Genomic DNA, 26155 nt, shown 5'->3' on the forward strand with positions numbered 1-26155 from the left:
ACTCCTAACGGCGACTCCTTTGCTTGCATCTTCTGAAACAGCTCTATTTTCACATTTTTACTTTTTCCCCCTTTCAGGGTTCTTTTCAGGACCCTGACATGGAGCTACATGCAGGATTCTGTTTTTTCCGGGAATGGAACCGTTCTTGCCGGTCCTCGTTATTCGGCATGCCAAGGGTTTGGCGTGAGAATCTCGATCGTGTTCGGAAGCCTCAGATCCCGGGGCGAACGAGACGGGCGTATCGAGGGTCGACATCACGGCAGGAGATTCGTGTGTCTTCCAGGATGCCGGAAAATCTTTCGCTGTGGGCCTGAAGGACCGAGTTCATTCCGATCTTCCGACAGAGAGACGGAAAAAAATCAATTAACCGGACTTTAAACATTTTCTCCAGCGGGTTGTTGTTATGCCTCCCGCTCTCGGTGAAAATGGGGGGCACCTCCCTCTGCCTTGCTAGGGAGAGAGATAACCTGTGGCTTGTCGAATGTCGCATGAAATGCAAAGACTTTGGGGTAACATTGGTTTGTGTCTTTGCTATTGCTATGCACACGATTGGGCTCAGTGACGGTATCGATGCGCTTATATTTTTGCTGGTGGTGGGGGTGTAGTGATCGTTGCTTGCTGCCGCTTAGATCGGGAGGGATTTTGGGATTCTCAAGTTTAACTGTCATTCATTATTTGGGGCACTTCTCTGTTTTTCGTGGATGTTTGCGAAGAGAAAGCATTTCAGAATGTATATTGTATACCTTTCTCTGACATTAAATTGGACATTTGAACTTTAAACTTTGAACATAATCATTATAGGTACGATGGATAGTTGGTGTGGATTGATCATTTTATGGTTGCCTAAAACTGGCGAGCATGGCAGTAAGATATGAGCGAGGATTTGAGGATACTGTTTCACACAGAGTGCTTAGGGGATCTCAAATAAGCTCCAGACGTGGTGGTCGCGCTTAGAACGGTAAAAGCTTGTTTTATTTTATATTATTTGGATATAGAGCGCGGAACAGGCCCTTTTGGTCCAGCCCAACGACCCACTTAATCAACAACAATTACAAGGTAATTTACCTGCGGACTAGGTATTGTGGCTGCACTGGAGTTTTATACAATTTCAAAATTTGATCCTTGCTTTTATATTGCAGTCCCCTTGAAATGAATGCTAGCATTCAATTTGCCTTCGTAATCACAGTCTCGCCCTGCAAATCAACCTTCAGGGAATCCGTCAAAAGGATTCCTGATTACCTTTGAACCTTTTTTTGTATTTGCTCTCTATTTAGAAAATAATCAACCCTTTCATTTCTTCCATCGAAAAGCCTGACCATACACTTCACAACACTGTATTCCGTCTGCCATTTCTATGTCCGTACTCCTAGTCTGTCTAAGTCCATCTGTAGGCTCTCTACTTCCTCACAACATCCTCCCCCTTACCTACCTTCATATCGTCTGAAAGATTTTCAACAAAACCATCAATTCCATCATCCAAATCATTGACATATAATTTAAAAAGAATCAGTTCCAACACGGACCGCTATTGAACATCACGAGTCACAGGCAGCCAATCAGAATTGGCGCCCTTTATTCCCACTTTTTGGCACCTACCAATCAACTGCTGCTACAATCTTTCCTGTAATGCCATACACTTCTTGATTGTTCAGCGACCTCAACATGGCACATTATCAAAGGTCTTCTGAAAATCCAAGTACACAACAACTGAGGCTCCTTTGTCTATCTTGCTGATTATTTTTTCCAAGAATTTCAAAAGATTTGTCCATCAAAATTTTCCTTTGGGGAACCGTACTGCCAATGGCCTCATTTATCATGTACCTCCAAGTACCCTGAGACCTCATCCTTAACAATTGACGCCAAAATCTTCCCAGCAACTGAGGTCAGACTAACTGGTGTATAATTCCCTTTCTTCGGCCTCTCTTTCTTCTTGAAGTATAGGGTTGCATTTTCAATTTTCTAATCTTCCGGAACTACTCCAGAATCTAGTGATGCTTGAAAGAAAGTTACTAATGCCTTTACAATCTCTAATGCTCCCTAGTTCTAGTCTCAGCTACCATTGTCATCAACTTTCCTGCTTCTAAGTTGCCAATCCCGTTCAATATGTTATATGTTTCTATATGATCTCCTTTAAACCTTCTGAATTCATTACCATCCCAGGCGACTCAATCTCTCCTCATTATCTAACCCCCTCACATCTGGAATCAACTGGTGAACATCCTCTGCTCCGTCTCCAAAGTCTGTATGTCCTTCCTCAAGTAAGCAGACCAGAACAGCAATTCTAAAATGTTCCCGGTAAATGACACAAGTAGTTAGCGCGTGGCGGAGGGAGTGGTTGAATGGAGACCACGGCGGATTTCACAATCCTTCTCATTTATCTGTACCCCGGTGTATTAGACAACTCCACCGGAGAAACATAGACTGACTTTGCAAAATGGACCACAGAGGAGTACAGCAAAAGGTCAGGCTTTTCAGCTGTAAACGTCCGACCGATGGCATTAGTAAATACATGGAAAACGAAATTAATCCTCGCTCTCTGCAAAATACCAGAACCTTCCATTTATTTTACTATCCTCTGCCCATCTGTGTCCAGCCCAGACACGAATTCGTCGTCATGCAGACACCCACAACTCTCTTTTCATTTCCGATCTCTTCCGACCACTTTCTTTGTATTGTTGCAGTGTTATCAGAGAGAAACTGTATCTTCTGATATCGGACCCTTTATCCATCAGAACAAGCAGACATTTATTGGAGATCCATTTGGTAGAATCTCGCAAGGTCAAAAGCACATCGCGTTTTGTACCCTAAATATCACAGACAGCCGTCTGTTATCCATTACAATAGTTACAATGCGATTGTATTCCTCATTACATTATGTTGACATATGCTTCATTTGCATTGTATATCTACAGGGGGAGACACCTGTTCAAATACCACTGCTGGGACAAAATGACGGGCACAAGGTTTCTAAAAGTGCTGAAGGTTGGGACCCAGACGTCCAAGACTGGTTCTTGTGAAGCTGCGACGCTGATCACACAAGTTCCCCGCACCATTGATTGCCTTCAGCTGGAACCCTGTTTGATGTGGGAAGTGACAGCATCAGCCTGGTCTGCCGACTTCCCTGAACTTTTTTACAATTGTGCAAGTTTATAATAAGAGCTGAAAACTGTATCCCACTTGAAATCATATCTGCTGGAATCACATAACTGCAATATGTACCCTGACACGGGCATCTACTACTTACTGGATATTCTCGCTTCTGTCCATCAACTTCTCCTGACTTGCTGAGTTCCTCCAAAATTCCTTGCGGGCTGAAGAGTAAGACGTGCTGTTGTCAGCAACAAGCTTTAGGTATTTCGGAATTATCCCGTTCAATAATAACTAAAAGGACCTCAAATCACAGGTTTGTTCATAGTTCGGTATTGTTTAATGTCATTGCAGATACATACACAAGCGAAAAGGGGTCGAAATAGTATTACTTCGGGTCCGATACGACACTGCAACCATAAAAGTATAAGGAACATAATAAAACCATAATAAATCTAAATCATAAGCTGGATTCTGTACATAGATTCACTGTGTGTCCACAAAGCAATGCTAGATACAGGAGTGTCTGTCCATGAGGTGACTGACAGGAATTGATAAAGTAGTAGCGGTCCAGGATTTGGGGGTGTTGTGGTAGGTTAATAGCTGCAGGAGTTGATCAGCCTCACTGTTTGAGGAAGGAAACAGTTTTTGAGTCTGGTTGTCATGGCGGGGATGTTAGGTTGCCTGCTTTCCGATGGGAGTGGGGTAAACGGCCAACATACAGGGTTATAGGATTCCTTAAGATGTCAGCGGCCATTTATCGTATATCTGCGTGTATATGTCCTGGAAGAGCAAACTAGCTGTGTCAACTATTCACGGAGGCCGTCCACGTCTGTCAGCTCGTGTACACAGTCCCTGGGTCGACAGACTGGAATATTGCCAGCTACGTCCCTCGAGTATGATGCGTTCTTCATCTGCAATCATTCACTGCTATTGCAGCATCAGACCCCTCTCATCTCGACCTCAAGACGGCTAGTGGCCCAATGGCTTCAGCTTTCTCTACAAGACGTCTTACGTTTTCTCAGGGTAGTGTCTAACTCTCGCAGGCATGAAATCTTTGGAAATTCTATTGGCATCACTGTAGTTCTGACGTTCCCTCCTCCTTTCACAACCATCGTCGGAATGTCTACGGCGAGGTTAATATCACATGTTGCTCGTCACCATATTCTAAACTGAGTCTCGGGACTTCCTCCAGCTTGATTCTTCCAATTAGCAAACCTTCACCCTACTATCGCTCACAGAGCAGCAGGGTTACCTTTTATCATCATTTCAGTGACGACTGCTCTCCGTCACACAGAGAGTGTCTCCATCAGGCAGGTATGTAGAGACAATATGTTATTCCAGAAAAAGTGCTACAGGCAGGGTCGATATTGTCATTTAAAGTAAAATTACATACGTATATGGACAGGAAAGGAATGGAGGGTTATGGGCTGACTGCAGGTCGGTCGGACTAGGTGAGCGTATGTTTTCGGCACGTACTAGAAGGGCCCAGATGGCCTGTTTCCGGGCTGTAATTGTTATATGGTTATATGTTGAGATTGTGGAGAATTACCATAGGATTTCAATGGATTCCGGACACTCAGAGTATCAATAGCTTCGACGGGTTATAATATTGTACAGTAAAGTTTCCAGAGCCAATAAACAGTGCACTTTACTACGAACGGCGCAAAACCTCTGCACGCAGTAAAACAGGTAACGGAATTGGCAGTCTGGAAGCATGTTGCAGTGTGATGGTTGATAGATAATGGAGGATAATGGAGGCTATTGACACAGGAATAGCCTCTCCAAAGCACAAACCTGGGCTAGGGGTATGTAGATCCTGAGGTGCACAGACGTCACCTGCGCCCTCTAGGTCTCAGTGGAGCAAAACAAAGCGAAGCAATAGTTTTGGCAATAGCTGGGCTGCAGGGGCTTCCGGAAGGATGTTCAGTGACGTTTAGCCACCTCTGGAGCACTTCTGTCTGGGTTTACTTCCGGAGTCTTTGCCTCTCCTGACGTTGCCCACAAGGTCATTGGGCATGGCTGGGGATTATATCTTGTCACTAATGACAATATTCCATGTGTTTTACAACAGCTTTGGAAAGAGATGGGACCAGTCCACAGTTACTCTTCAGAGGGCTAGCTGTGGTGAAATTGGGTAGCATCTAGCAGAGATTTGTGAGTCTGCCTGAATGGAACGAAACGAAGTGCAGATGGCGGGCATCGGGTGGATTAGAGTATTTGAAGAGTAGCAACGGCAAGCTACGGACCAGCTGGCCTATCAGTCTGACATAATGAATGGGGGGAAAATTCTGATGGAAAACCCCTGCATCAAAGTCGATAGAAAACTGTCTGATTACGAAAATTATGTTCTTGTGAAGCAGAGGAGACGTTGCCGATATGGATTATGTGAATTAAGGAGCTATGTAAAAGTTACCTCTATTTTATCTCATTTAAATGTAACAAGTTTGCTCGGCGTCCATGACAGTTCCATGCATAGTGAACACAACGAGAGTAGGTTAATCATCCTCAGATACATATCGTTGCATCAAGAGGAAGGGATCTCTTGACCAGAAAGACAAATAAGTGAATTCCAAGGAGTCAAGGACAGGGGAAGTAGACAAACGAATTGCCGTTGTTCTTGCCAGGAAATTGAATGAATGGAGCCACCTTTCTGTGGAGCTTCTCTACGAACTCCATTTTGTGACGTGGTTTCCCTACTCTCCTTTCTTACCTTTTCTATTCACCTCTTGACTACATAATGATGAATACCTGAGAAACCCGAAGGTAAGACAGTAACATTAACAGGATTTGCGGCGACACTGGGAGTATTTTTTATGACAGGCGAAAGATTAAGACTGCTGGATATCAGCGGAGCTGTCTTTGTAACGAACCACGGGCGATAGGTGGGATTGCTAAGGAGGATGCTACAATTGTTTAAAAAATACTGGAAATATGTTCATTGGTTTAATAAACATTTTCAAGACCAGGGCGGAAATTATTTACAATTATCAAATGTATTAAAAGGAATGTGTCACCACTGCCCAATCCAGAAGAGTTTCGGAATTTCTAGGAGTTTAGAGAAGATATCACAGAGGCTTTCCCTGAGTTATTTACTTCATCATTGCACGCTGGTGTAATTCACGCCGACTGGTGATTCTGTTCTCTTGAAAAGGTCACAAGGGCACTTTATGGACCTTCAGTCCAATCAGTCGGACATCAATTACTGGAGGTTTTCTGATTGACAGGACCTGGTAAAACCTGGAGAGAATGCTGTTCTTATAAAATAGTAGAGTCGTTATAAAGTCTATGAATTCAGCAGGTAAGTATTCCCGTTATCTTTATATCACAAAGCATTTGTCTTCGTCCTTGCCAGGCGGTTGAAGAAAAGTAGCTGCCATTTTGTTAAGCTGCTCTATGGCCTCCATTTTTTGAGCAGTATTGTGAACTGATTCTCCTCACTCCAACCTCTTACCTTTTCATCCACCTGCCTCTAACCTCCCCATTGTGCCCCTACTTTTTTCCTTTTCTACCATGGTCCACTCTCCACTCCGATCAGATTCAATCTTCTCTAGACCGTAACCTTACCCTTCAAACTTCACCTGACTATCACCTCATTGAGAGTATTCCTTCCCCTCTCTCTAACTTTTTTTTTTAACGTCTACCTACTTCCTTGCCAGAACTCAAGAAACGTAATTTCCTCAATTGCTGCCTGATCCGCTGAGTTCCTGCAGCATCTTGCATGTGTAGATAATGAAGTATGTATTTTGCTTAATGATATAAAGCAGAAGGTCCTCGTGGAATATTGTTTCTCCGACTGGAGGTCCCTGAATAGTGGTGGGCGACAGTGCTGCATTTACAGAAAATGTTGATATTGCCATTTACGGATTTTTTACCAGTAAAAGTTTATCTAATAGTGAAATATATATCAGAAGATTGAACTTTAACGCAAGCTTCGTTTACGACAGAAGTTAAAAGAAATACACAGTCTAACCGGCAGACGCTTCATACGTGAAGTACGTGACAGTTCACTAGATTCACGAACTGAGGGAATAACAGTCCTCGCTCTAATGCTACTGGAACTACTGCCTGATAGTCGGGGTGGGTGTCAAAGAGATCGTGAGCCTGGCACGACGGATCCTTGACAATGCCAATAGCGTGCACCGAGCGCTCCTGAGAAATACTTACGATGGGTGGGAAAGATTCCTCAATGATCCCCTCAGCAGACCGAGCAATCCTTCAGGAAGATTTTCTGTTAGATGCCTTGCAAGTCCAGATTCAAATGAAGACCGAGATCATCCATTTGCACTGAAACATGAAAACGAAAGTATCGTTACCATGTCAATGAACAATTCTGATAAACTCCCTTTGTTTATTTTGAAATACAACGCGTTTCCGTTGTACCCGCTTCACGGGTTTGGTAACTGAGACCAAAATCTCTGGTACCGGATAAATATGCACCGTAAACCAGACATTTACGAACAGTAAAATATTCGACCAATTATTTAATTTCCCACAAGCTATGAAAACTACAGAAGTAATTATTTAACAGACAGATATTTAGTTAAAAGTGCGCACGGAGTTCGCCTTCCCAAGGATATGGTGCTGTATGTCAGGGAACAAAACGAAAGGTGGTGAATCTGTTACACGTGCAATTCCTCACACCCTTGATGCTTTTGAAATGGGACAAACAGTACCGTGGCACACAAGAGAACCGATGGGAAAAGCAGAGACAGTTTTTAAACAGGCCAATCACGATCGACACAACGGAAGCTGATTTCGATCGGCAACAGTATGCCACGCTTCTACAGGACACTTCACTTCTTCCTCTCCCTGAGAAAGTCGCGACCTTCAGAGAGGCATGATTCTCATGAACTCCCAATAAGCTACACAGGAAACACAACTACAATATCAGTGCCGTAAACCCTATGGTCAACCCGAGTGTACTGCAGTGCACCTCCAGCTTCCCTGTCCCTCAAAAATCCACCACCATTTCCCCAGACTGTAATAGCCAATGAGCTGGTTCTCCACTTAATCTTATACACGAACTTTGAAATGTTGTTAACTTGTTGAGTGATGCTTCCCGACTCGTCAGGTCTGCAGCTGCAGCATTCATGACCGATAACCGTGCAAGTGACATCCTTCTTCGTCAACGGGTTATCTAAGGCCAATAATATCAGTGCAAATAAAGCAATGACTCAGCAAACACGTCCCGCTGCGTCGACGAATTCTACAGATCACCCAATCTCCGGTTGAAGAACTTCTGCTCCACCTCACTTTTGAAGGGAAGTCCTTTTTTTTCTCAGGCTGTTCCCTGAACTCTCTTCCAAATGGTAACATGGTTTCCACGTTCACTCGATCCAGGCATGGTAAAAGGATACACATCTTGTTCACATGGTATTGTCTGCGATAGGTTTGTAGTAATCTATGGAGGGAATCATTTACACAATAGAAACATTGAATAATTGGTGTTTATCTCTCCCTGAGAGAGAGAAAGAGAGAGAGAGAGAGCGAGAGAGAGAGAGAGAGAGAGAGAGAGAGAGAGAGAGAGAGAGAGAGAGAGAGAGAGAGAGAGAGAGAGAGAGAGAGAGAGAGAGAGAGAGAGAGAGAGAGAGAGAGAGAGAGAGTTAGAGAGGGAGAGAGAGAGAGAGAGAGAGAGAGAGAGAGAGAGAGAGAGAGAGAGAGAGAGAGAGAGAGAGAGAGAGAGTCCAATTATCCTCATCAAACACTTCAGTAGATTAAAATTATAAATTTCTGATGTTATCTGTATATCTATATGTTATTTAATACAGTGGGGAGCAGGTTCTTCCAGACCAACGAGTCTGCGTAGCCCAACAACCCATCTATTTAACCTTAGCCTTATCAAAGAACAGTTTTACAATGACCAATTATCCAACTCATCGGAATGCCTTTGAAATGTGGGAGGAAATCCACGCAGTTTGGACAGATCGTACAAACTCCTTACTTCCCAACTGCGATGCTCCGAGCTGTCATATAGTCCCCTAACCTCTACGCTACTGTGGCGGCTTTGTTAATAACAAGAGTGTTCTCTGATGCTCTCGCAGGCTATAGACCACTTAGACCAGGCATGGGCAAACTACGGCCCGGGGGCAATATGCGGCCCGTTAAGCTTTTTAATTCGGCCCACAGAACTTGATGAAATTATATTAATAAACCTTGTTAACGCGTTTTCCCCGCAATTCTGGCGTTTTTCCAATAGATGCCGCACTGTATGTACATTGACGTTTGTTGAGGTGCAGCGTATTACTCCACATTTGCGCTTTACTCTTTGTTCGGCTCGACCTATTTGTGTGAACAGGCGTTCAGCGTCATGAACATCAACAAAGATACAAGTTTACTGACCAACACCTCAGATCCATCCTGAGAATCGCCACAACAAAACTAAATCCAGACTTTGATCCGCTGGCTAAAAAGGGAGACCAACAACACCGTTCCCACTGAAATTAAAAATGAGTTTATTCGTTGTGTTATGTAAAAAAATGCATTTGAAAATATGTTTTTTCAATAAGCCGTACATGTTACATTTCATTTCTGTTAAGTGATGGACATGTGTAGCGCGCAGGTGCACGTACGTTCTCAAAATAAAAAAATGCGCTCCAGATCAAATAACGCGCTCCGCATACTGGCGCGCTCTCACTGTTCTGTCTTTGTGCTGGTCGTTGTTGAGTTTTGGCACAAGGGGCAATTGAATAAGAAGGAGCAGGACAAGTAGACCTGCATCTCCTACCGTTTTTGAAATAAAGACAGTCAGTAGGAGAGTGATGATAATAATATCTTGAAGAATAACAGAATTTTCAGTGCTTTAAAATAATGTTACTATTAAAAAGCTGTACTTTATTCATTTAATTTTCAGTGTTTTAAAAGTCATTTTAATAAATAGCTAAATACCATGGGACTTCAAAGACAGATATTTTGTTGTAATGCATTTGTTCATTTTCAACTGAAATTAAAGCACATGTTTTCTACATATCCCATGATATTTTATTTTCTCTTATGAGGTGTATTACAAATACACTCCGTCCATCTGCTCCTGGTCCGGCCCCCCTGTCAAATTTTAGAACCCTTTGTGGCCCACAAGTCAAAAAGTTTGCCCACCTCTGACTTAGACACTTGGACAGGATATTGGGATATGGGATCATATACCAACCAGCACAGTGCACATATATGTTAGGTCACTGAATGAACTCCGGCTCTCAGAGAGAGTTGGGATACTGGTCTTCGGATCTCTGAAAAAAAAATCACATAATGGAAATGAATAATAGGAAATTGTGGTAACATGGAAGAAATGTGAGTGAATTCCATGATGCGTCAGAACACAACATTGCTTTGCCGGTCTTTCGGTTACCGAATGTGATTCTTACCACTGGAGTACAGGAGAATGAAGAAACTCTGCGTTACGAATGCCGGAGGATCGTTGGCATATTGCTTGGATTGGAGGTTCTGATGAACGAATGGTTAGGCTGGACTGATTGTCCTGTGCACTGATCTGAACGAAATATATCAGTTTATGAGATATACAGACGTGTTCAACTGCAGAATTCTTTTATCAGTCGATGCATCAAAAGCAAACTGTCACCTTTGCAATTTTTTCGGTAAATTTCCCTTCCCCATCCTCTCTTCTTCAATTGTCCCTCTTCTTCTCGTCTCCCAAACATCAGCCCTTAGTGCCCCCTCCTTTGTCCCTTTCTCCCATGGTGAACATTCCTCTTTTATCAGATTCCTTTTTCTACAGCTCTATAAATTGTATATATCTTGCTCACTTGGTCTCCTACCTCCTACCAGCTTGAACTCTTTATCCACTCCACCCACCTTCTTGTTCGTGTTTCTTCTACCACCCTCTGCAGTCCTTACGAAGGGCCTGTGCACAAAACGTCGACTGCTTTTCATTCCCATCGATGCTGCCTGATCGACCCAGCATCTCCAGCATATCGTGTGTGTTGCCATTGTTTTAGGGTGAGTGGACGGGCGATTTGAAAAGGATGTGCAATGTGAGAATTGTACCCAGAATTTTTCCAACATTCCTTTCACAAATAAAAAGAATTAGACCCGGCACAGTTGCCGATGTGATCCTCGCTGAACTCTGAATACTCCACTCCAGCCAACACGAGGCAGTAATATCAGATTAGGCGTCACAATATTCCCGGTTTTCTAACTCCCTCCTCCCATCCTCATAAGCATCTTTCATTTCGGGAAGACTGCTCACAGACTGTAGAATTCCGGATCACATGACACGATTCTATCAGCTCTGCAGTCATCTGATCCCATTTACCTGCAGTCCTGATCTCCTTCGTCCGTCCCACTGTATACTGGTAGATTGGTATTATATATATATAAATTATTGTCATGTTATTCAAGATTGGTAAGACCATAACATAAAATATATGACGAGACTAAGGCCATTTGATCCATCGAGTCTGCTCCGCTAATTTATCATGGCTGTTCTAATTTTCCTCTCAGCCCCAACCTAATGCTTTCTTCCCAAATCCGTTCATATCCTGACCAAACAAGTATCTATCAAACTTTGCCTTAAATATACAGAAATAGTTCGCCTCCACAGCTGCCTGTGGCAAATAATTCCACTTATTCATCACTCTCAGGGTAAAAAAATTCCTCATCATCTCTGTTCTAAAAAGACGCCCATCTTTTCTGTGTCCTCCAGTCTTAGATTCTTCCAGTACCGGAAACATCCTCTGCAGATCCACTCCATCAAGGCCTTTCACCTTTCGATTGTTTCAATGAGGTCAGCCCTCATTCTTCTGAATTCTAGTGAATACAGCCCAGAGCCATCGTAAAGTCTTCATATTCAAGACATTCCACCCTGGAATCATTTTCATGAATCGCCTTCGAACCCTCTCCATTTACTGCACACCTTGTCTCCGATTAGGGGCTCAAACCTGCTCACAATGCTCCAAGTGAAGATGTACTAGTGTTTTATAAAGTTTTAAAATTATATCCCTACTTCTATATTGTAGTTCTCTTGAAATGAATGAGAACATTGCATTTGCCTTCGTCATCACAGATCAGCACTGCAACTTAACCTTTTGGGAATCCGGCAAAAGGATTTCCGAGTCCCTTTGCACTGTTTTTGTATTTTCTCTCCATTTATAAAATAGTCAACCCTTTCATTTCTTCTGCCAGTATGACTGCGCATACACTTCACAACACTATATTACATCTCCCATTTCTCTGTACATACTCCTAATCTCTCCAATTCCTTCTGTAGTCTCTGTACTTCCTTAAAACCAGTTCCCCACGCTCCACAGTCATATCGACTGCAATATTTCCAACGAAACTTTCAATTCTATCATCTAAATCATTGCTATTTAATATAAAATGTATCAGTCTTAATACCGACCCCTATAGAGCACCACTAGTCACCAGCAGCCAGTCAGAATAGTCTCTATTTATTCCAACGTTTTAGCAACTGCCAATCATCCACTGCTTTATCAATGCTACAATATTTCCTGTAACAATGTTGATTTTTAAGCAACCTCATGTGTTGCACCTACTCAAAGGCTTTCTGAAAATACAAGTGCACCTCAACCGATTCTTCTTTGTCTAACCCGTTGATCATTTCTTCACAGAATTCCAACAGATTTGTCACTCAAGATTTCCCCTTGAGGAAACCGTTCTTACTGTGGGTTATTTTATTAGGTGCCTCCAAGTACCCTGAGAACCCATCCTTAATTATCGGCTCCAACATCTTCCCAACCACTGAGGTCAGACCAACTGTCCTATTGTTTCCTTTCGTCTGCCTCTCTCTCTTGCTCAAGAGTGGAGTGACATCTGCAATTTTCCATTCTTCCGGATATATTCCAGAATCTAATGATTCTTGAAAGATGCCTCCTAATGCCTCCACAATTTGTTCAGCCACTACTTTCAGAAATCTAGGGTGTACGCCAATTGGTCGAGGTGACCTATCTACCTTTAGACCATTCAGTTTCCTGAGATCCTTCTCTGCACTTATGGTATCTTCACAAACTCATGCCCCCTAACACCTGGACAGTCTGCTAGAGTCTTCCACTCTAAATACTTATTCAGTTCGACCGCCATTTCGTTGTCCACCATTACTACCACTCTAGCATCTTTCTCCAGCAGTGTGTCATCTACTCGCTCTCTTTTGTACTTTATGTATCTGAAGAAACGATTGATACTCTCTTTAATATTATTGTCCAGGTTTCGTGGACAAGTTTCGTATTCTATCTTTGCCTTCTTAATGGATTTTTAGCTGTCTTCTGTTGATTTTTAAATAGGTTTATTAATCAAAATTCAAAATTTTTGAATCTTATTTCATTTCCATTACAAAAGTCTGAAAGAGAACCAGATCATTGTTACTCCGGATCTGCTGCAGCACAAAAATAAACGTAATATGATAAACACAGTAAATATAATTACAAGATAAACTTAGGTACATAGATTGATTGTATGATTATAAAGTAACCACGCTGTACATTAGGTTCCTGACAACAATTGAAAAAGTGCTGGTAGTGATCGGTTTTCAGGGGTGGGTTAGTGGAGGTGTTGATCAAGCTTTCTGCTTGGGGAAACTTAGTGCTTTTGAGTCTAGTGGTCCTGACATGAACGCTACGTAACCTCTTCACTGAATGTACACTGAAAGTATATGGGAGGTTTTCACATTTACCCAAGTACACTTAAAAAAAACGTATCACAATCCGTTAATACAAAGAAGAAAATACAACTTTGAATAAAGTTTCCAGTCAACACAACGAAAACGTACAGAATAAAGAAATGCAGTGACGGAGAAAGTGCGGCTTAGCCAAACTACAAATTGCAAAGCCAGAGTGAGGCAAATTGGGAGGTGAGGTGTCCGTCTTATCGTTCCAGGGAAAGGTTTAATATTTTTATAAAGGCGTGATTGAAGCTGTCACTGAGACTCAATAAAGGCCTTTCACTATTTGATTAGCTCCAATGTCACCACTTAATCTTCGGAATTCTCGTTAATACAGGTCCAAGCCGTAAAAGGTTCTTCCTATGACAAGCTATGCAAATCACACATAATTTTCGTGAAACTTCTTTCAGCCGTCTCCAGTTTCCCCACCCACACATCTGACCGCTCACTTGGTCACAGGTATCACGGAATAGTCTACGCTCCTTATCAACTCCCGCACCTTTCTTATACTGGCATGTCCTCCGTACACCTCAGTCTTATTCGCAGCTCTATTTCAAATGGTCTCGACCAGAAACGTCGACTCTTTATCCAACTCCTTAGATGCTGTCTGACCTCTAGCATTCTGTGTGGGTTATCAAAGTTTCAGATGAGTGGCCGGGCGTTAAAACGGGATGTAATATGTAAGACTTTGATACAGATTTGGTCTAAATCCCCTGCACAAAGCGAATTTTGCTCGGCATTGTTTCCGAAGAGTCCCTCATCCGATTCAGCATGACCCATTCCTTCATCGCCCAGGCAGTTATGTCAGATTGGATTCAGCCAAGTTTTCGGGAATACATCACCTCCTCCCATTCATGGAAAGAATCTCATCTGAGCCTTTCACTCTGAGGAGACTGCTCAAAGTTAGTAGACTTGCGGATCACACGCCACGACTACATCAGCCTTGCAGGCAGATCCCATAAACATCCCACTGCACAGCGGATGTTGGTAAATGGGTTTATGTGTTTATTATTCAAGATTTCAAGTTGTCTGATATAATTTCAATTTGCAAGTGTAGAGGAGAAAGAAATAGTTGTTACTGCGAATTCAGGGGAACGCAAACACACACAAAAACACTGAAAAATCATTACCACAGTACATTGAATTTCCAGGTAATACAATGACAGTGTGCAGAATAAAACGGTGCTATTACAGAGCAAATGCGGCGCAGGCGAACAGCAAATTGCGAAGTCACAGCGAGGCGGATTGCTATATCAAGAGTTCGTCAGTCGTCAGGTGAAGGGTTGAATATTTTATAGCGGCGTGATTAACGGCTTTCCTGAGTCTGATGTTACGTGCTTTCAGGCTCTTGTCTCCTGCGAGATGATGCAGAACAATTGTCCAGGATCGGTTGGTCTGCTTGTTGCCTCAGCGGTCCGGATTCAAAGGGGTTAACGGTAGATGTATATTGAGTAATTAACGTCAGCCCGCACGCAGCCTGATTGTTTCACTGGGGGATTCGCAGCTCTATTTAAAATTGCTCCTTTCGATGAAGGTTTACAGTGTTAGACAGAGCAACCCCTCCGTCACACACGGAACGCCCCGGCTCCACAGAACAAGATAATAACTGGGAGTTTGCGAGCATCAAAGTGGGATTTTTAATGTACAGTTTGATCTGCGGAGTGCGAAACGACAGTCACCGACAGGAATCGGGAAACAGTGACGGGAAATGATTCAGGAACGAGAAATACGACCATGGAATGTTCCAGCGACGGGGAAGGGTGTCTTCAGCCTGGCTCCCTATATTTTTTCGAAAAACTCTTGGATGACAGCAGACGATTGGATCTGGTATTTACTCCTGACAATTCAGCCCGTCTACTATCCCGTTCTCGCTTTCGTTGCATTTCCCGGTACGTTCCTATTCAGCAACTCGACGTTTGAGAGACTGACATGTAGTAATCACGGAGACCGGTAAAGTTGTCTGATTGATGGAGAGTTAATTATATGTTCCGGTTAACACAGTCGAACGCTATCACTGACTGAACTTCGGGTGATTAACGTCTGATATTTTGACTGTGTCTCGTTCAACAACGTTTATCTTGTTTTCGATAAATAATAATAAGATTTAAAGAGAACTGTTCATATAGATGATGAAGCTTCAAAGTGTTTTCAAAATACAAACGGGCAGACAAAATGATTTTGTTTAAAAACAACGTTAAATAAATAGGTTCTGAGCTGGAGTTTAAAAGTTTCGGCTGTGCCTGCATCTCTTCTGTTATAGATAATTGAATTCACCAGTTTGGAGTGTAGTTTAAAATAGATGACTTCCCAAATATCTTTTGTGTAATTGTAAAAAATTGAGCAGACCGGCAGTAGAAGACTGAGAGATGGAGCAGAAATTACAGCACCGCCTCGAAGCACCGAGTAATGAATTACTTTGTATTCACAGTGTGGAGCTGAGTGTTTCTCTGACCCTTGTTATTCCACGTTGGTATTAGCAAAGCAATTCCAATTCAATGATCAATTCCGAGCCCTATTCCAAATCCATTTTCACCGAAAGCCGAGAACACTTCTTCTCAACAGTTCGTTAGTTGATGTGATGAAGTAATTTTGAACTTCTTTGTCGACTTCACTGAGCTATAATCCTCGTCCCCAGCAGACATCGCCGATGCTGGAAAACTACTGTCTTCAGGTCTGGGTTCAAAAACATGATTCCACATTTCTTGTCTGTGACTCTCTTGGCTTTGTTTTTTGCAACTGACATGTTTATGTTTCTTTCACTCCCAATAGTGAACGTGCTGACGATTGTGATCCTGTCCCGGGGACACTGCGGTCTTTCTAAAGGAATCACGCGTTACCTGATGGCCATGGCAACAGTGGATCTCCTGGTTGTTATCTTAGACTTGGTACTGAGGCAGATTCCGATTGTTTATTGGAAAGCGTTTAATTTCCTGAGGAACATCCCCGTGTGTAATGTCCACGCCGTCCTACTTTACGCTGCCAACGACTGTTCCGTCTGGTTCACCGTCATGTTCACCTTTGACCGATTTGTGGCTATCAGCAGCCATAATCTGAAAGCCAAGTACTGCACTGAGAGAACAGCGGCGGCTGTTCTGGGTACTGTGGCCGCGCTGAGTTGTTCAAAGAACATCTTCTGGTATTATATGTTCTCAGGAGCATACCGGATGTCCAATACCCCTTGGTTTTGCGAAATACGGTTTGCTGCCGTTTTCTCAGTGACCTGGACCACAGTCGAGTACGGCAGCTACCTCCTGACGCCTGTCATCCCGTTTGTGGTCATTCTGCTGCTCAATGCTTTGACCATTAGACACGTGTTAGTGGCGAGCAGAGCCCGGAGGAGACTCCGGAGTTGCAACAGTGAGGATAGTTCCAAAGACCCGGAAATGCAGAACCGTAGGAAGTCGATCATTTTACTGTTGGTCGTGTCGGCGAATTTCATCGTGTTGTGGATGCTTTATGTTGTGTGCACTGTCTGGATACGATTGTCTTACACTAGTAGGACAGCACTGAATACTGTCATGGCCGAAATTACTTCCCCACCTATGTCCATGTTGGAGCTTGCCTACATGCTGCAGGTGCTGAGCTGCTGCACAAACACAGCCCTTTATGCCTTGACCCAGAGGAAGTTCCGGGAGCAGATGCGGGAGGTGGTGAAATTCCCATTCACTCTCATTGTGAGAGAAACTATTAGGAATGAAGAGAAAGAAACCGGCGCTGCCGTACAGTTGAACGCGATTGAAAGCAGTTTCCGTCCCAGCAGCCGTCTCTATGAATCGGTGACGGCGTGAGTTTCTTCCAAATGCATTGCCTTTCCAAAGACGTGAATGTTCTGCTGAAATACAAAATCCTGGAGCGTCGCATGATCTCAGGCGGTATCCATATCAATGAACAAACAGTCGAGGTTTCTGCAACCCTTCATCCGAACTGGAAAGGATGTGGAAAGAAACCAGAGTAAGAAGGTGGGCGGACGGGAAAGGGGAAAGGTGGACCGTAGCAGTCAAAGTGAGGTAAATAGGAGAGGGGGTATGAAGCGATGTTAGGAGGTGATAAATGGAAGACTAATAGCAGGAGAAGGAACCAGATCTGAAAAGTGAATGGATCACGTGAGAAAGGGAAGGGACAGCTGTCAGAGGAAATATGTCGTGGAGGGAGACTGGAAGTAAGTGCGGGTGAATGGAGAATTAAAGGAAAGGGAAAATGGGGAGAATGAGCTGAACGTTGCAGATATCGGCGTTCAATCGTTCACGCAGCTGTTGCATGACTTCCTGAACTCATCACTAAAACACGACCAATTAATGGAATGATGCATACGCCTTCTTTACTAATATCTCACCGCGGTTTGTTACATTCAGAAAGACATCGAGCTCGAGCCAAAGTTCCTACTGCACATCAAAGTTTCTAAATATCCAGCACATAAAATAAATATTTTATGATTATATTTAACTTCACCCCACACACAATGTGCAGCTAGCCACTAATGCCATATTATCCTCATTTTGGCATGATGCTTCCCAAATCCCCAATTTGCTCACATGGAGCAGAAAACTTCGAAACCTTCCTCAACATGCACACATACCCAATTTCTGAATTATTATCCCAGCATTTTTAAATAGCCATTTGTACCGGCATCACATGTCTACCTCTCTAGTAATCGCACTGCCTATCCCGGTAACACGTTCCTGACATCCAGCACTCCCGATGTGAAAACAATCTCACTGGAAGACTCCTTTGAAATGTCATCGTTCTTACTTTAATTCCACATTCTGTGGTATTTTGGATTGCCATACTGGAAAATTGTTCTGGCTCTGTTTCAATACAACCATGGCAAAAGGAAAGGCAAATACACCGGTCATCCTAATTTCCGCTTGCGTTTGTGTTCGTCCATATATTCTATTATATTCCATTTCTCTCGCCATCTCTGACTCTATTTCGCAAAGCATTCTTTTCAGCGACCACGTAGTAATATATTTAACTTCAACGTGTCGTTTCAAATTCCTCCTTCTCAAGTTCACGATTATTCTCATTCGGTGATATATATACATGATGAAACGAAACATGCCTCCTCGAGGTCACAGAGCAGATCACAACACATACATGACACACATCGTATGAAAAAATATTGCTACGAGTAAGGTTATAAACAAAATTCAATATTGGTAACTTACTCAGCAGAGGTGAACAGAAAACCTTAAACTGTAAACAGCATTTTTCCAGCTGCTAGATCCGGTGGTAGCAGGGTCCTCTGCTGTTTAACAGCCAGATACTGGAAATCCAGGTTAAAATGCTCTTGTGCCTATTCTTGAAGCCCTTTCAAGTCTTAATTCGTACTTCCCTCTTCTCGACAACAGACAGTCCTGCCTTGGTACCAACTATTGCTCGTCCAGTCTCACAGTACTCACTCTTAATACTGTTTCTGCCCCTTTCCTTTCCATTCCTGCTGAGTCACCCGAGACACACTGAAGGTGATAATGCTCATCACAACAAGCAACCATTTCCTTTATGCCCCGCTCGGTAGAGTCGCGCAAAAGTACTTTATATTTTAGGCAGATGAGATAATATACACCAGTAGCTGATTCAACGGAATTACCATCCTTATTATGAAGTTTTTTTTTACTCCAACCAATTATTATCACTGTGATACACTTGATCCGCTCGGCCCAACGGATGTAAAACGTCACATAGTCCCTAGTTCATCAATATTATCTCTCCATACCTGGGCCGCCAATGCTTTTAACTTCCATTTAATGCTCGTCATTTACAAGACGAAAGGAAGTCTGGTTCTAGATTGAATTAATGCCTGCTAAATTCACATACACCCAGAACGCTCCCTGCACAAGAACCCACTACTCATTGGGTATTCCGGCTGCTGCACGGTTCCTTCGCTATGTTGATAAAGAGTCTCTGCCCGAAACATCAACTGATTATTCCTACATCATAAATTCTGCCTGAAACGCTGAACTCCTCTAACATTTTCTCAGGGCCGAAAGTAAGATCTGCTGCTGTCAATCTCAATAACAGCATTTTGAAGTTAACCCATTCTACAGTATGATCATTAATACGACTAAAAAACACAGATTTCTACAAGATTGAAGATTGCTTAACGGCATTGCTAGTACCTAGATGTAAAGTAGAATGAAGTTCATATTCCTCCTGGTTCGGTGCAGCACATAAATTTCTATTAATTAAAGAACACAATCGTAAAAACAAAATATTCTTACTCTGGATCTAATCTCCCTAAAGGATGCTAGGTACTGAGCTGTCGGTGGATAGGGTGATAAAATATTGGTGCCTGAGGCTCTGCAGCGGGGGTTTGAATGGGGAGATGTTATAATGTTTGGGGACGATTGCCGCTTGTGGTCCTGCCGTGGGAATACATAGCATTTTCAAGCAGTGCAGTGTTATTAACAATCTAATGTCTGTGATTGTTCTTGATGTTAGTGACATTTTTCTGGACCCCATTATATATAATATAGTGTGTGTGTGTGTGTGCGTGTGTGTATATATGCTGACAATTAACTGGAGAGATGCTGTAAACTGGGCGTCGGAACGGACCCCAAGCGTGAGTCCGAGGTCCAGGTACTTCGGCGAGGAGAGAAGACGAGGGTAAACTCGGGTCGAGCGCTTTGCTCGAATACCGAGAGTGGTCCCATTCGAGACTCGACGGACTTCGGAGGACATCGACTGGAGCAAGGGAGACACGGTTCTGTAAAAGCTCCAACGGTGTGTGCAGGAACTGGTTAATAATAATGTCGATGTTTTTTTTTAAGACACTTCAACAGCTCTTTTTTAATTTCATTTCTAACCACATAATCAAAGTAGGAGTTATAAAGTGCAATAATTTAATAGCATGTACTGTCTGTTATTGGGCGTGGTGGGTTACATCACACAGCATCCACACAAACTTGATTACCCATTGAGGCGGGGCCGAAGGCTGCTCCCCCTAGACGAATTCCAGCTGAGCGGGCCTGAGGCTTACACTTGCAATTATGAAAAGTAAGACTGGAATATTTCTCCTTCAGCTGCCTCCCTTCATCCTTACATTTGTCACTAGTCCCAGATTTAATTTCTGGTTTACCCTGACTATCAATGATATTCTTTTGGAAGTTCTTACTCGGAGTAAACCTAAACTTGCGGGTTAAGGCAAACTCATCTGCTTATTTAGCAGATTTCTGCCACATCGCAGCGTCTTTCTCAGCTAAATATGCCTTTAGGTCATCAGGGACTCATGTTTCAAATTCTTCAATGAAAATCAACTCGTTCAGTCTGTCAAAATTATCACCCACATTCTTAGATGTGCGCCATCGCTCAAAACATACTGATTTTTCAGAATCGAATTCCACATAAGTCTGGTTCACAGACTCTTCCAATTCTGAACCCTTTGCCTGTCGGCTTCCTGAACCAGTTCACAGGTTTTAAGCACAGCCTGTTTCACGGTCTCATAATTAGCTGCATCTTCAATTGATAAGGCAGAATAAGCGTGTTGAGCCTTACCCTTAATTAAACTTTAAGAGAAGGGGCCAACTATAGACGCTGAAACACTTTCTCAAAATGCTGGAGGTATTTATGACTTTGAGCATCATCAAATAGAGGGATCAGTTTAACTTCCTGACTGTCAACAAACGGTACAATAGGTTCCCGACAGCCAGATGTCTGCCTGAACCTCCATATCTCTATCTCAATACTGCCTTTGTTTTCTGCTTCCTAACTCTGTATATCCTTTTCCTCAACTTCCAACGTAAGTATCTCTCGGTGCAACGTTAATTTTTCCAGCCGTAACCGGAGCGCAGAGACAACTGGTTTACTTTCAGGGAAAATTTCCAACACCATTTGTAATCCACATGGAATTACGTAGAGAGAGGACGATACAAGACATCATACCTTCCACGGTAGGTAAACGAAATCACAATCGCGTATTATCTTGTCTGTTAATTCCGTCCCGTCACGTACGACTTATCACCAAAATTGCCCTGTTACAGGAATATCGTTTTCGAGAGGTTCCTCCACAACATAAGCAGGCAAGGGTCAACACAGGTGGTCCAACGGGATATCCCCAAAATCTACTCCTATGAAGAGACACTCAGATTTTCCTTGTGCACTGCGTGCCGATAATCAAACCAACATTCTGGGCATAGAGGAGTTCTAAACCAGAGACGTGACAAGCTGAGGTAGCAACAGCTTCCTCTCTCTCTCTCTCTCTCTCTCTCTCTCTCTCTCTCTCTCTCTCTCTCTCTCTCTCTCTCTCTCTCTCTCTCTCTCGCTCTCTCTCTCCCTCTCTCTCCCTGTCTCGAAGACTGAGAGAGCTTCAGCAGTCAGTGTATTGACGTCATAGTCCCGCCTCACTTCGGCGCTCTTAAGGTAACAATCATAGTACGAGCCTGCCGCGCCTCGTAACAGATGTTCTACAATCTTAAAAGAAATTAAACTGTTTCCGGATTTCAGAGAATCACAGGCAATCTATAAAAAATGGAACCCAATGTGACACTGTATATTCTGATCTATTGCACAATAATTAGCACTCAGAGTGAAGCAAAAAGCAGTGAAACAATTGATGAGGAGAATAGCACGCACAAAAGGGCAGTCCCTTGAAGAAAGAATATATAATTTGAAATGGAACAGATAATACTCATAGCCGCAGATAGTCATATAAGAGTGCAGCATATAAACAAGCCTCCATCCGTTTCGTTCGTTCCGGACCATTAAATCGCCTATTTCCAATGACCTGCACCGGGACCAACAGCCTCCAGCCATACACCTGTCCAAGACCCGGTAATACTATTTGAAAATTTCTACGTACTCGTTCTATCATATGGAAATCTCTCCTGCAGATAGATGACCCAAACTGCACACAATACTCCACCTTAGTTTTCACCAATATTGTACAAGTTCAACATAACACCCAAGCTCCCCTGCAGAGTTCTCTGATTTATGAAGTCTACTGCGTCAAAAGCATTCTTTTCGTCTCTATCTACTTGAGACATCACCTTCAGGGATTTAGGGTTCCGTTTTCTCAGACTGCTCTGTTACATAGCACACTTCCGTGTCTCAGAGCTGATCGTATCAGACCTGTCCGAGAGAGTCCGCCCAAATTGCAATAACTCAACACTTCTGTATTATTTTCTTTCTTTCATTATCAAGTCCCCCCTCCCTGTTTAGCAGGTGCAGTACCCAGTGCCAGCTTTGCCATCCGCAAATTTGTTGATCCAGTTTACCACTCAATGAGGTAGATCTCTGAATAAAGATTACAAACAACGTCGAGCTCAGCATCAATACTTGGTTAACACCAATAGTCACAGGTCAGCAGTGAAAGAGACCATTATCCATTACCGCGCTCTAGCTTCTCCCGCGGTCAATGTCTAATCGAATTTTCTGTTTGATTTTGAATGCCAAGCGATTTACATCTCTTGACCAACCATTCATGCGGACTTTGTCTAATGCCATGGTAAAGTCCATTTAGACAGCATCCAGACCCTTTTCTTCATCATCCTTCCTGGCAACTTCTTTGAAAATGTTATAAGGTTAGATAGAGAGGATCTATTGCACAAACAGCCACGTTGACTATCCACAATCATTCCATGTCTATCCAAATGCTTACAAATCCGTCTCCTTAGAATGCCGTCCAGATTTCGGGTGAGGTCATCGCCGAGAATGGCAGATTAGTGACTAGCTCCTCCGGAAAAACGCGAATTCCAGACCGTCAACCCATCACATAGAGTATTTTTCGAAAAAAAATGTTTGAACTGAAAAGAGGTGCTAGAACGCGGAAAATGAATGAAAATAAAAAGAGCGACTCTGATGAGCCTGTGGCCGAGATGTGTGCAGTGAGCGGCTCTCCTACCCGACCGCGTGCTACCGAGGCGGATGCTGGCCCACGTCCAGGCGAAGCGGCGAATGTAATCGAAATCGTGAAAGAGGTAAGGGAGTTCCAGAAAGAAATAAAGCAGCAGCTGCATGATATTACGTCGGAGTTCGCCAAAGTCAATCAAAAATAGCAGTGGCAGAGACTCGAATTGAGAAAGTGGAAGTTCGCGTTCAAAACGTTAAACAAATACTGAGAAAGACAATAAAAACATTACACCAGCAAGAGGCTTGACCTGGAGGGAAGATCACGGCGGAAGAATATCAGTATCTACAACTTTCGCAAAGAAGCGGAGTGCTCGTCTATGATAGAGTTTGTCGCATTGTTGCCTCGGGACGCGCTGGAGCTTCCCTCAACTATGGATCTAGAAATCGAAAGAGCCCATCGCTCGTCTATACTGAAACCTACCCGGGATAAGCCACGTTCAATAATAATTAAATTTCTTCGGTTCAGCACCAAGGCGAAGATTCTACGAAGGACCTGGGATAAGAAGAGATTTTTTTTAAACGATAAAGTTATATATTTCGATAGCGATTAACCATCACCCTTCCCCCGCGGTCCTGCAGAAAAACCAAGAATACTCTGAAGTAAAGCAAGTACTAAAGCAAAAAAAAAAAAAAAAATAGATTTCAAACTCCGTACCCTGCTAAAATTCGAGTGTTTTATGACGACGGGACGCGGTTGTACCAGACAGTGGAAGAGGCGACTACAGACATGAAGGCCAGAGGGTTGCCAGTCAGTGTGACCAAACCGAGGGAAAGCCTGGCATTATCCCGCTCCGCTGGTGAAATAGTGCGAGAATCGCGAAGATAGGAGATGGGAGGAGGCCTAGAGAAGTACATCAGTAAGAGGCAGGGAGTTTCTTAAAGACAGTCCTGAACCCCTTCAGCATAGCCATGAGGTTAGTCTAACTTTAAAAATGTTGAGAAGCTAAACGGAGGAAAATGAAGACAGTGAAATACCTATCTTGAGAAATATTTTAATCTGGATGTTATATTACTTAGTTGTTATTCTTTATTCGCTGACTTACTCATTTCTCCCCCACCAAAATGGGAAAAAAAAGAAAAAAAATATATATGTATATGTGTGTGTGTGTGTGTGTGTGTGTGTGTGTGTGTGTGTGTGTGTGTGTGTGTGTGTGTGTGTGTCTGAGTGTGTGTATATGTATTTGTGTGTGTGTGTGTGTATATATATAAACATCTCGATTAATTTTTATTCTAATTTCAATGATACATTGACTTATACATACAGATGGATGAGGACAATGTAAGATTCATTACTGTTAATGTCAATGTGCTATTAAATCCAATCAGTCGTAATAAAATTTTATTCAAAATGAAAAAAAGAACATGCCCATATTTACAGGAAACTCATTTAAGTGATAATGAGCATAAAAAAAAATTAAAGAGATTGGGCTTCGCTAATTTATTTTTGTCCTCATATAAACCAGGACATTGGAGAAGTGTTGCTATTGAATGGGAGTAGTCGAAATGGGAGATAAAGAGTGCAAATATATTCTGGTAAGGTGGAATATAGATAGAAATTCAGTTACTGTATTGAATATATACGCACACCCGGAAGTGATATTGGTTTCTTTCAGAAAATTAATTATGTTATGGTAACGGAAACAGAAGGTCTCCTGGTAAGTGGGAGAGACTTATATTCACAATTACAGCCAACCTTAGTCTCTGCCAATAGAAAAACCTAAGAAACAAATTATTTACATAAGAAAGTTAATATACATTTTGAGGATGTTGGTTTAATTGATTTATGGAGGGACGTTTTCTCCGACAGAAGGGATTACACTCATTATTCTGCTTCCCATTCTGTATATACAAGAATATCTATTTCATAATATTTGGAAAAGACAAAGGCAAAATAAACACCTGTGGTATTGGGACATTAGATGTGAGTGACCATGCAACTATATATTTATCTGTTGATTTTGACCGACAACTAAAGAAGAATATTTGGAATCTAAATTCACGTCTACTCAAAGATGCGTACTTTAAGAAACAAATTAAAAATAGAAATTGTCTCTACTAAGAATTTAATGATAATGGGGAGGTTTCAACTCCCATTTTATGGAATACTCTGAAGGCGGTCTTAAGAGGGAAAATGAATGCCATATCTTCATATAAGAAAAAAATAAGGAATAAAACATTAGAGGAATTACAAAATAGGCTGAAGGAACTAGGAATTTGGCAAAGGATACATTAGGGGAAATTAAAAGAATTTGGAATGAATTTAATATTTTGGCCACGCAAGAAACTAGGAAAAATGTAATATTTCTGTAACAGAGACATCATAAATGCGAATCGAAACCTGTAAAAATAATGGAGTGTAAACTGAGAAAACAAGATAGCAGAAAGTAAAATTCATCGAAATGGGGATCCAAAATCGAAATTGATTCAGATTCAATTTCAGTTTATTTTCATTTAGAAACAAAACAGGACTACCCAGACACAGCAAAACAAGAGACCAGCACTACCACCCAACAAACCAAAAACCTACTCAAAACCACATAGTTATAGTCAACATTCAGTTGCAACAGTGCAGACAATACCATAATTGATAAAAGA

This window comes from Hypanus sabinus, chromosome 24 (assembly GCF_030144855.1).
Source record: "Hypanus sabinus isolate sHypSab1 chromosome 24, sHypSab1.hap1, whole genome shotgun sequence".
Taxonomy (NCBI): Eukaryota; Metazoa; Chordata; class Chondrichthyes; order Myliobatiformes; family Dasyatidae; genus Hypanus; species Hypanus sabinus.